We start from the raw sequence: 13,080 nt of genomic DNA on the forward strand, positions 1-13,080 counted from the left end.
AATTTGCTTGTTAAGTATATTTGAAAGTGCTTTTTTTTTTTTCCTTTTTGGGAAAAACATATTTTGGCTTGCCTTGTATATCACAGTGGATGGTTACCCTTACAGATAAATCGGAGAACATATGGGGTACGTCATTAAGAAATGGGGAGAATCTTAGGCAGAGAGCTTTCTTTTAACATGTGAGCCTCAAGGTTATTGATTTTTGTGTAGAAACTCTTCTGACATGAAATTATTATAACAAAAAGGTTGAAAAACAAGCTTATTATTTGTGTGTAGTTTTGCATATCTAAAATGTGCATGCATGTTCGTTTCAGCTAACACTGACAAAATAGCTAGCTGCACCTTCTGATTTATTTTAATGATGGAAGAACAGAAACTTCCCTGGTGCAGCTGCACATTTGGCTCTGCTTCAGTGTAACTGTGATTCGATGGGGGGGACACGGAGCTGAAGGCCTTTTGCCTTCAGGTTATCAGGTCATCAGCTTAGGAGTGCTCTGGTCTGCGCCATAAATTCAGCAAGTTTTCTGGCCCTGTCACTCTGCTGTCTTTTGATTGGAATGTGGAGAAAATCAGCTTTGACTCGGCGAGATTTGAACGCGGATGTCTTTTCAGTAAGCAGGGGTTTTGGTGATAGCATGTTATTGAACATGTCCTTTGCTTGTTGGAGACAGGTCACCCCAGCGTTTGTATAATGGCTGTGAGAGGAAACAGGTTTCTAGCGGTGTGTCCCATTCAGGAGCAGGGAAGGTGTCTGAGTATAAGCGAAGCCTTGTTTTGATAGAATGCTCTATTACTTGAAAATTATCAGCATATATTAACATTAATAGAATAGTCCATGTCATTCTTTTTAGGCAATTTACCTCTGCTACAGACCTGTCTGCCGGAAAAGAAAAAAAAAAATCTTCCACTCTTCTAAAACATATATTTGTTTAGAGAGTTTTCACTGAAGTGTACATGACAATTACAGCTGTTCATTAACAAAATTGGGTATTTGTTTTAAACTTTAACCAATCACTTTGATATGCTAATTATGGTGTAATTTAATTTGAGCCCTGTAATGATGATGCCGTTATTATGGACATAAACGATGCAGTTAAGCTGAGAGTAATCTCATTTGCATACTGTACATGCCAGTAAATTAAGCCCTTTCTTCGACTGCTTCAGCTTTAATTTTCCACTTCTTTTCACACAGCTCCTTTTCAGCCCCTCTCTTATAAGCCCACTTTGTAATAGTCCTGATGACTGTTTGATGTGAAGAGTTTCTGCACCACAATAATGCAGGACAGAAGATGTAACATTTAAAGGATTCATTATCTTGCTGAGTGTTCCTTTAAGAAGGAAGGATTAGAAAGGGTGTGGGGAGTAGTAGTGTCCTTTCCATGGAATATGACAGCCCCCCTGTTAGTCACTGGAGATGCCAAATGCTCTGCACTCACCCCACAACTCGGACATGGGACCTCTTATTTAAAAATGTGTTTTACCCCCCTGTACTGCTACTTGCTGTTACAAACTGTTTTGTGTTCAATAGCAGTGAACTTCACGTGATCTCTGGTTGTAATTACCCCATGCTAGTTGGAGGGAAAAGTTTAATTTAGCCTTCATACTACAGCTCTTCAAATCTGGGCTTGTGTAGATGAGATTCTAATTTTTAAACAATTCCAAGATAGACTGCCATTTTCAAAAGGAACTTCTCTCTCCCCACCCCTCCCACTGCCTGGGTTGTCAAAAACGGAAAAACAACAAGACCAACCAGCCACACCAACCAGAAAATCCAGGGGTTTCAGCCAGTTGTGTGAGAAGCCTTGGGAGTGGAGAGGGAGGTTTGCAGAGTGGGAACCTGTGGCTTCTGCTCTCATGAGTCTGGATGGCTTTCCAGAGGCTGGGTGATCCAGTGGTCAGTCTATCTGGACCAAAGAATCCTAAGCGCATACTGAATTGTTGAGCGGTCTCCCGCGGCCCGCGCTGAAGCCGGTGGGAGTTGAGTGGGTGTAACAGAGGACTGAATTTAGCTCTGGCTTTTTAAAGAGGGTCAGAGGCCTAAAAATAGTTGAAGCTGCTTAACTCTCCTGCAGGCTACTTCCTCAACAAATGGGAAAGTATTAAAAAAAAAAAAAAAGTAATAGGCTGTGTCCATCCTCATGTCTTGGAACTAAAAGAGTTTTCCAGTCCTGTATCCCTTGACCCAAAGTTTTGCCAACTGATGTGCATTGCTTCCCCCAAGCCCTCCTCTGTGGAGAGGCTGCTCTGCTAGTATCACGGCAGGTGATGTCATGGCCAAGCACACACGGGCTTCCTCAGCCTCATAGCAGTGACAGTACAGAATTTCTGTGTGTTTTTTTTTTAAACAATCAGTTCTTATGCTATTTTTCTTTTGACTAGAGACTATGCATGTGTTAATAAAGGCCAAAGAGAATATAATAAAAGGTAAGAACAAATTTCCAAGAATCATATTATCATTGCATTAGAAATATTTAGGGTGATCAGGTTTTGTATAGAACTGAAATTAAGAATCTGGAAGACAGTAGAATAAGAAAATAAAAGGGTATTATATTTTATTGCATTATTATTATCTGGCAAGTATAATGAATATGTATTGTCCAGTAAAAATCATAGGAAACTTTTGAGAAAAATATATTACTTTACCTTTGATAGGTTAGAAGAGTTTTAGAGGGTAGGATGGGTACTTCCTGGCAAATCCAGAGCTGAGAATCCAGTCCAGTTGAACCACACAGATAATATGTTCCCCTCGAAACTTGGTAGGATTCTAGCTCCTCATTTGGCGCTGGGTTCATTCCCCATTCAAAGTTGGTTGAACCCAACTTTAAGACCCTAAAATATTTGCTAGACACTCTGCCAGTAACTAGAGATGCTGAAGGCATTCAGGCACTGTTCCCAACAAAAAGAGTTCTGAGCCAGAGGACATAGAAGAGATGTGCAGACAAGTGCCTGCCTAACTTTGGACATCCTGATGGAGGTGAACGTCTCCTCTCCCAGTTGTTTTTGCTTTAAGAAAACGCTGCCCCTCTGTTGATACAATGTCAGGCTGTTTCTTTCAAAACAATTTAACTTAATAACAAGTCTAACCTTTAAGGGCTTTTTCCTCCCTTTCCTCCCTCTTGATATAATTTCAAAATTACTATAGGATGCAAAAATGTACAAAATGCTTGTAAACAGACTTTTGTGTGGGTATCATGCTGTATCCAATATTATTCCAAAATGAAGAACCCTCCTGTTTTCAATATAATTTAGGGAGACCGGGAAAAGGATACTATTCTGTGTAATACTGTAGAACTTCTTCATTTTCATTAAATAATAAAGACTAGGCTTTCTTTGTTCAAACCAAGCCCCTAACAATGCATTCATCCCCTCTGTCAAACTTCCTGTGTTTAGCAAGGTAAGTAGATAAAGAATGAAGTACCACAAGAATGTAAGCTCCGTGAAGGCCAGGGATATTTATCTGAATTTTAAGCACTTGGAATCATGCCTTGCACATTAGTAGGTGTTCAAGATGTAGTTCTGGATTGAAATCAGTCTGCTTACTCCCTTAGACTTGTGAGCATCGACTAAGAAAATGAAGCAACTGCTTTCTAAAAGAAAACTTTTACATATGCCTGATGGTATTTAGATGGTAAACCTCATCAATCCATCCTTCCTCTGGTCCCTCCCTTGTCTGAGAGCCACTCATGAGGGTTTGCAGTTAAGCAGAAACAGTCCTAAATGGGAGATACTTCCCCTTTGATAATGGATGCATGCCTGTAATGATAATAACCACTGTGTACTGAGCAGCAGCAATGGATCAGGCACGGTGGTCAGTGCTTGTCATAGGTGATGATGTTGAATTCTGCCAACAACCGTTCCAGCCTAGCACTGTTCAGTTCAGTCGCTCAGTCGTGTCTGACTCTTTGCGACCCCATGAATCGCAGCACGCCAGGCCTCCCTGTCCATCACCCACTCCAGGAGTTCACTCAGACTCATGTCCATCGAATCAGTGATGCCGTCCAGCCATCTCATCCTGGGTCGTCCCCTTCTCCTCCTGCCCCCAATCCCTCCCAGCATTAGGGTCTTTTCCAATGAGTCAGCTCTTGGCATTGTTAGTTTCCGGTGTACAGCAAAGTGATTCTGTTATATATTTGTGTAGATCTATTTTCTGTTTTCTATTTTCAGTTCTTTTCCATATAGTTCCCTGTGCTATACATATATATAGTAAATCTTCATTGTTTGTTTATTTTATATATGGTAGTGTGCATCTGTTCATCCCACACTCCCAATTTGTCACCCACCCACCCCCACTTACCATTTGGTAACCGTAAGTTTGTTTTCCATGTCTGAGACTCTGTTTTGTAAATAAGTTCGTTTGTGCTATTATTTATTTGCATATATGTGATACCATGGAATATTTGTCTTTGACTTAATTCACTTAACATGATAATCTCTAAGTCCATCAGTTTTGCTGCAAATGGTGTTATTTCATTCTTTTTCATGACTGAGTAGTAGTTCATTGTATATACATAAATACACACACACACATATATATACCACATTTATGATACATAAATATCTCACATCTTCCTTATCATTCATCTGTTGATGGATGTTTAAGTTGCTTCCCTGTCTTGGCTATTGTAGATAATGCTGCTTTGAACATTGGGGTGCATGTATTGTTTCCAATTTGAGCTGTCTTTTTGTTACATATGCCCAGGAATGAGATTGTTAGATCATATGGTAGCTCTGGTTTTACTTTTTTAAGGAACCTCCCCCCTGTTCTCCGTTGTAGCTGTTAACAGTGTACATTCCCAAAGATAGCCTAGGAGAGTTCCCTTTTCTCCACCTCCTCTCCAGTATTCATCATCTGCAGTATTAGCCTCACCCTTTAGATGTAGTTCTGTGGTACTGACGCTACCCTAGGTCCTGCAGCTGTACGGCTGCAACCAGGACTTGTCCTCCTTCAGGAAGAGTCCAGGCCACTGCACTTCAATCCTGGTTTTCACTGTAGATACACACACACACACTCTATTGTAATATATAGTGTTACTGTGTAGTGTGTGTATAAGTATATATACCGTGTCACTATATCTGAAGTGTGTTTGGTATATAAGTTTCTTGAACAGCTGAAGGTAACATTTTGCATCTTTCATTTGCACAGAGGCCTGGCAAGGTAACTATTATTTGTCCCTACTTTCTGATGAGAAGACCAACCTTCACTGAGATGAAATAACTTGCTTACAGAGGTAGGTAGAAAGAAAGAAGGAAAGTGAAGTCACTCAGTCGTGTCCAACTCTTTGCAACTCCATGGACTGTCGCCTACGAGGCTCCTCCATCCATGGAATTTTCCATGCAAGAATACTGGAGTGGGTTGCCATTTCCTTCCTCAGGGAATCTCCCTGACCCAGGAATCCAACCCGGGTCTCCTGCGTTGCAGGCAGATGCTTTACCATCTGAGCCACCAGGGAAGCCCCAGAGGTAGGTAGGAAGTGACCAAACTGGGCTCTGATGCCAAGCCCATCAGCCTGCAGAGCCCTTGCTCACTTAGTCACCACAGTATGCTCCCCAACAAATTGTGTTCCTTGAGAGCATTTAGTGCTCCCAAGACAGTTAACTTATTTTTGAGTGCATGTTATATTTAAGGCATTTCTTATTTATCTTGTATTTTAGGGATTTTGATTTTAAATGTGTGCTCTAAATAACTGAGACATCTCTTAATTTCCCAGTCATTGTTGGATGTCAGTTCCTGGCAGGAAGCCAACTTCTCTTTACACCTACCCCCACCCCCACCCCCTAACCCCTCCTCAAACACACAAACTAGAATGTTGTTAAATTCTTTTATTTTTTTTTCCTTGGGGGAGGAAAATGCTGTGCTGCTTCTCTCCCTGTGATTGAAGTCCTTTTTACTTTTTTACTTTTATCTTGACAGGTGACAGAGTGAATATCAGCTGTAGGATTTACAGATATGTGGGTCTGTAGATGTTTGCCTGTCTCCCCATGGACATGTGCAGACTCATAGCTTATAGTCTTATCTGTATGGCAGGCCACATGTAGAGAAAGCAGTGGGACCATTTCAGGGACACTCTCTACTTCCTTGTCCCTAATACTTCTCTCCCAGCTCTGAACCTCTGCCCCCAGATCTTACCAGCCCTGTTTCAGATGCCTAAAGTGATAATAGTATGGATTGTATCCTTTTCCCTTATATTCAGAAACCCTTCCAGAATCTTGAAATGCTCTTAGACCTGCACTGTCCAGTATGGGAGCCACTAGCCAGAAGTAGCTGCTGAGCCCTTGAGGTGTGGCTAACCTGAATTGATGTGCCATATGGGTAATATTCACATTCTCAAAAAAAAGAGAGAGAAATGTAAACTGTCTCATTACTAACTTTCATGTTGATTGTATGCTGAAATTAAAATATTTTGGCTCTACTGGGTTAAATGAAATACATTTTTTAGAGTAATTCCCACTTTTTTATTGTTTTAAATATGGATAGCATATATTTTTAAATTGCATATGTGACTTGCATTTGTGAGTCTCATAATGTTTCTACGAGACAGTACAGTTCGGTGTGTACATCCTGCTTCTCCATACGTCAGGACTAGTCGGCAGGTGGAGGGCCCAAAGATTCATCCCCCAAATGGATAGAGAGCTGCTCTGAACGTGCTCCACAGAACACCTGGCCTGCAGCAGAGGCTCAGGAAATATTTGGGAATGCAGCCCTGGATAGCAGTGTGTCTACATGGCAGGCACTAAGCAGATAATCTCTTTGGTTGTTTCAGCATCTCATCCTTCCTCATCAGGCTAGGGATATAGCCGCTACCCCTACTGTCTCAAAGAACTTAGACTTGCGCAGTGTCACTGAACCCAGCTGGAGCCCCTGATGCCAGTAGATCTTGGCTCTTCTAGTCCAAAGATTCCATTAGCATCGATGGTCCGAGAGAAGGGCTCCTTGACTGTTCCAGATGGCTGGATGTTACTAACCTGCAGGAGCTGGTGCCCTGGTGCCCCAGGTTCCTTGGGGTATTTCCTCTTATTCTGTTATTAGATGCACTTGTCTCTTTGATATTCTCTGATACTCTCTCTGTTAAACATTCTTTACCTAGCACAGGTGTATCCTGCCTTAAGTAAACTTTATGTGTATCAGTTCAGTTCAGTCACTCAGTTGTGTCAGACTCTTTGCAACCCCGTGAATTGCAGCACGCCAGGCCTCCCTGTCCATCACCAACTCCCGGAGCCTTCCCAAACTCATGTCCATTGAGTCGGTGATGCCATCCAACCATCTCATCTTCTGTCATCCCCTTCTCCTCTTGCCTTCAATCTTTCCCAGCATTAGGGTCTTTTCAAATGAGTCAGCTCTTTGCAGCAGGTGGCCAAAATATTGGGGTTTCAGCTTCAACATCAGTCCTTCCGATGAATTTTCAGGACTGATCTCCTTTAGGCTGGACTGGTTGGATCTCCTTGCAGTCCAAGGGACTCTCAAGATTCTTCTCCAACACCACAGTTCAAAAGCATCAATTCTTCAGTGCTCAGCCTTCTTCACAGTCCAACTCTCACATCCATACATGACCACAGGAAAAACCATAGCCTTGACTAGGTGGACCTTTGTCAGCAAACTAGTGTCTCTGCTTTTTAATATGCTTTCTAGGTTGGTCATAATTTTTTTTTCAAGGAATAAGCGTCTTTTAATTTCATGGCTGCAGTCACCATCTGCAGTGAGTTTGGAGCCCCCAGAAAAGTCTAAGTATAGTTGTATTTTTAAGACAGAGACAACACTCTGTGAATGTACAATATTCAATACGTGTTGATTAGGAACCTGTCTTATTAGGTATGATGGGCTCTCTGCCTTCAGAAAGCTCATTCACTGTGTAGACAAGTAAGAAACGTCATAGATAACTTTTAAGACATGGGAAGTCACTGATGGCTGAACGGGATCAGTGTTGTTTGCCTCTTCAGTTTATATTAAAGAGTCATGTGATACTTGTTTACTGTGAGGTGATTTAGGAAAGTATGGCTTTAATTGTAAGTTTTCAATAACTCTAGCTCCTGTGGAAAAGTGAATTACACACTTAAAAGTATTCTTTTCCCTCCCCAAACATCTGTGTGTGTGCTGAGTCACCCAGTGGTATCTAACTCTTGTGACCCCCTGGACTGTAGCTCACCAGACCTCTCTGCCTCACCAGACCTCTCTGTCCTCTCTGTCCAGTATTCCCAGGCAGGAATACTGGAGTGGGTTGCCATTTCCTTCTCCAGGGGCTCTTCCCAACCCAGGGTTAGAACCTGCATCTCCTGCATTGGCAGTTGGATTCTTTACCACTGTGCCACCTAGGAAGCCTGTTAAACGTCAATGCCAGTTCTTAAAATCCCAGGGAAGCTTAATCTGCAGTCTTTTCTAAATTTTTTTTTATTTTCCCATCAGAATAGATGGCAGTCTTCACTGGAAAGAACATATGAGAATTATAGCTGTCACCCCATCCATTAAAAGCAGGAATTGGTCCTTAAGTCAAGGGGACAGGGTATTAGCTGTGAGATGGTCATTGGAAGACTGGGGCCTGTCAAAGATCAGTCCCCAGCACTAACTGTTCCCACTTCCATGTTAAGTGCTGAAATTGCTCACCCATCCCTCTGCCCTCGTCTGCCTTGAAGCTGCAACTTCATTAGTATCAGTTGGTTTTTAGGGTGTTTATATCTCTGGGCCACTGGCTTCTGACAATGATTATTGCTTGAAATTTTCCGTACACTGCTTCCGTTTTCAATTACCCTACCCAGGTTGGCCCGAGATCGAGTCTTTGAACTTCACAGGGGAATCATGTCAATGGTAAATTTTGTCCTTTCCGTAACTGGGGAGGAAAATGCCTTCCACTCATCTGTACTAAACAGCTCTTCATAGACACCTTGGAGAGCAGCACTTAAGCCCCTGCCCCAGCCCTGCCCACCAGCAAATCATCTTCTAAACAGAAGCAGACAGCAGTTCCAGGGATGTCCTGGGAGCTGCAGAACTTTTTCACAGGTGTTGAAGCTTGCAACTCTAAGGTTTTGAAAAACAGCCGTGATCCCCAGCCCCTGCCCCTCTTAGGCGGTTGCTGTCAGTTTTCCTCCAAGGACAGGTTCTGGAAAAACAGCCTTTGGTCCTCCTGGGTTGTCCGTTTTGCCAGGAGGCCTCAGATGCAGAAAGTGAAGTGTGCTGATCGGATTAGTTTAAGAGTTGGCATGTGATGGTTGGTTCATCTCCTTCTACTGCATTTTATTTTGAGATATTTGGCCCTAAAAGCATTTGGCATATCTTCCAGTTGTTTAAAAATATTTTTTTATTGTTTGATCTAATAGTTCAAGCATTTTAAATTAAAAAAAAATATTTGGTATTGATTCAGTTATACATACGAAAGGTATTTCAGGGACTTGTAATTAGAGGCAGACCCTTCTGTCTGCGTCTCTCCAAATGGATGTGCAGAAAACAGCACTATTGAACATTCTGGAAGTGAACTTGTAGCACTAAAGGTCAGTAATGGTGTGCGAGAGCTAAGGCTAGGAGCAGCTCTAACCTCAAAGATAGGAGCTGCAATCCCTGAGCACATATACAACATGAACCCCTAGAAAACGGACAAGAATTTTCTGTCACCTAATGAGGTTTGCTTTGAGCTGAAGAAAGCGTTGATGTACGAAGGCCTTAAATTCTCTTTCCAATCCCATTTTTATGCATTCTAAAAGTTCTCTTAGCTCTCTTCCTTGTGTTCCAAAAATTTCCACATACTCATCCTTTCTTGTCCTTCATGGCGTCACTGGGAATCCATTGAGAGGTACAGTCTGTAAAATCTGTTTTGTGCTCTAACATTTATTTCAACTTTGGTAGGCTGTGGACTTCTGCATTCTTGGATCCCTCTCCTTCATTGAGCTGTCAGAGGTTGTTTTTCTGATACAACTTTGAATTTTTTTTTCTTTTTTTGAATTCTATTTTTCATTAAAAAATTTTTTATTTATTTATTTTTGACAGTGCATACTCGGAATTTGTTGCTGTGGGGGCTTTTCTCTAGTTGTGGCAAGCGGAGCCTACTGTCTAGTTGCAGAGGGCAGGCTTCTTGTTGCAGTGACTTCTGTTGCAGAGTGCAGGCTCTAGGGCGCATGGGTTTCCATAGTTGCAGCTCCTGGGCTCCAGAGCACAGGCTCAATAGTTGGGGCACGTGGGCTTAGCTGCTTCACAGCACGTGGGATCTTCCTGGATCAGGGATCACACTGCAGGTGGATTCTTTACTATGAGCTACCAGGGAAGCCCAGGATTCTATTTTTTATATTCAGGAATCCTGTATTCTATTCAGGAATTCTGTTTTTTATATTCAGAAGAGAAACTAAAGAGCCTCTTGATGAGGGTGAAAGAAGAGAGTGAAAAGGCTGGCTTAAAACTCAACATTCACAAAACTAAGACCATGGCATCCAGTCCCGTCACTTCATGTCAAATAGATGGGGAAGAAGTGAAAACTGACAGATTTTCTTTTCTTGGGCTCCAAAATCACTGCAGATGGTGACTGGAGCCATGAAATTAAAAGAGGTTCCTTGGAAGGAAAGCTATGACAAAACTAGACAGTGTATTAAAAAGCAGAGACTCCAGTTTGCCAACAACGGTCCGTATAGTCAAAGCAATGTTATTTTCCAGTGGTCATGTATGGATGTGAAAGGGACCATAAAGAAGGCTGAATGCCAAAGAATTGGTGTTTTCAAACTGCGGTGCCACAGAAGACTCTTGAGAGTCCTTTGGACTCCAAGGAGATCAAACCAGGCAATCCTAAAGGAAATCAACTCAATATTGATTGGAAGGAATGATGCTGAAGTTGCAATACTTTTGCCCCCTGATGTGAAGAGCCTACTTGTTGGAAAATATCCTGATACTGGAAAAGATTGAGGGCAGGAGAAGAGGGTGACAGAGAATGAGATGGCTAGATACCATCACCCACTCAGTGGAGATGAATTTGAGCAAACTCCAAGAGACAGTGGAAAACAGAGGAGCCTAATGTGCTGCAGTCCATGGGGTTACAGAGTTGGGCACAACTTAGCGACCGAACAACAAACAACTAACACTCATTTTTAAGATCTCTTGATGTGGGTAAGATTCCTTCCTCTGAGAAAGCATATCCATTTGTTTTAGCTTTTGTTTCCTACCATGGAGATGACATGAAGCGTGAGTACAGGGGATCCTGAACAGTCTCCAGCAGATGGGCAGGGTGGCTTTTACCACTTCTCCTTTCCACCACTTCTCGCGGCAGACATCACTAAGCAATTCCAGCACTCTTTCTTAGCAAGCCTGATTGGAGCCTGTGAGTCTTCCTCTTAAGGAGTGCCAGCCTTTGCTGATCGATGGTGCTTGGCCTGAAATATGTTTGCCCTTTTTGGTCCGTTAGTATTTAGTGTATGTGAATTTGGTCGATTATATGGACTTCCCTGTGGCTCAGGTGGTAAAGAATCTACCGGCAATGCAGGAGGCATGGATTCCATCCCTGGGCAGGAAGATCCCCTGGAGAAGGGAATGGCAACCCACTCCAATATTCTTGCCTGGAGAATCCCAAGGACAGAGGAGCCTGGCAGGCCACAGTCCATGGGGTCGCAAAAAGAGGACACAAGTGAGTGACTAACACCTGCACTCCTTTCCTGCTAGCATTGCATGGGGGCGCACGTGTTATCATAATACTATCAGATTCCCTTTATATTATCTCGGTTTGCTAAGCCACTTACCCCTTCAGAGTTAGCTTTTTAAACACAAGAGTTTTTTTCAGACGTAATCTAGGATACATTAGACAACTCCCAGAAATTCCTTACAAGGTGATGATTCTGAAATAGGCCCAGTACCAGTTCCCCTTTGAGCTATGTAACTCTTTCTCAGGTACAGAATTTCTTGTGCATGCAACTGAAGGATCACGCAGGAAATGGATAGGCAGGAGATAACATTGACCTATGAACTTTTTGCCCTGTGGCAAATTGTCTTGTTCTCTCATTATAAATTTCTAGGGTTCTAGGTCCCACACCCCACATTCTTTGCTGTTTCCATGGAACACAGTCCAGTTAGAGTCCACCCGAATTATCTATACAACAGAAAGGGAAAAGAAATAGGCTTTCTTTGTCTAATCATCTTCTATTCTTTACTTCTTTTTCCTGAAATTTAAAAAAAAAATCCATATTTAAAAAAAATTGCCTGATAAATAATGCTTGTCATCTATTAATTATTTTCTAATGCATAAGGATAAGTTTGTAGTATCCAGATCTTACTACAAAATAACCACTAGGCATTGAGTTGGTATTGTCTCTGCCACCCCCTACCCTTTTGGCTATTGGTGGTAAATTAATTCTCTCTTAAAAAGATAAGAGTTCTCCTAGTCTTTTTTATAATGTAGCTATAGGTAGTTTGGTTCTTCCTTAAGTATTTGTGTTGTCAGAAGTGTTGTTTTTCAGCCCACTGAACTTAGCATTGTAAAACAGAGAATCAGTTCATTTTGTTTCCCTTGAATATGAAGAAAGAAGGAAGTGTATTTGCAGGTGTTATGATGCCTAAACATTACTGTGTCTATGTTTAGTTGTTTTTTGAAAATGTTAAAGCCTACATTTCCACTTTACTATTGTAGGATGAGAAAAATGGATTTATGGTTCATTTACGTAAAGAAGCTATATTCAACCAAACTGGTCTTGTTAAAAGAAAAGGGGGACTTTTGCTGTCAACTGCAGAAATGGGATTTTTCACCAAAATAACCTATTACTGAACCAAAGTGGATTTGCAAATTTGCTTTTTTTTAAAAAAAAGATCCTCATATGATTAAAGAGAAAAGCAAAACCCAAGTAGCTGGGATTCAGAATCTGCTGTGGATTTTCCCCTCCCCCTGGCAAGCCTGCCATACTTGTAGGTGTGTCTCAAATGGAACACAATGTGTGAAAGCCATTTAAATGATTATTTGATAATTTAATAAAGGAAAATGCTTCAAGCCACCGCACCCCTCCTACAGTTGATAAGTGATGCCACCTACTGTGAAAATATTTTACAAAACACTTTCATTTGGAATCAGTATCAAATAGTGGTTTTAAAATAAAACATGTGTAGAGTTTTCTCTTGGCTCTTCCCAGTTT

At 41.7% G+C, this 13,080-nt stretch overlaps 1 protein-coding gene across 12 annotated transcripts in view; it reads left to right on the plus strand.

The window, feature by feature from the left end:
* The window catches only part of FOXP1 (forkhead box P1), a 624,629-nt gene that overhangs the window by 334,098 nt on the left and 277,451 nt on the right, over positions 1-13,080 (plus strand). Inside the window, exon 1 of one of the 12 annotated variants that reach the window (XM_018066803.1) lies at positions 5,211-5,228. The exons of the other annotated variants lie outside the window; for them this stretch is intronic. The gene's annotated coding sequence lies outside the window, so the exon portion shown is untranslated. Of the gene's footprint in view, positions 1-5,210; positions 5,229-13,080 lie in introns of those variants that run through there. 12 annotated transcript variants of the gene reach the window in all.

The sequence above is a fragment of the Capra hircus genome, chromosome 22 (genome assembly GCF_001704415.2).
Source record: "Capra hircus breed San Clemente chromosome 22, ASM170441v1, whole genome shotgun sequence".
NCBI lineage: Eukaryota > Metazoa > Chordata > Mammalia > Artiodactyla > Bovidae > Capra > Capra hircus.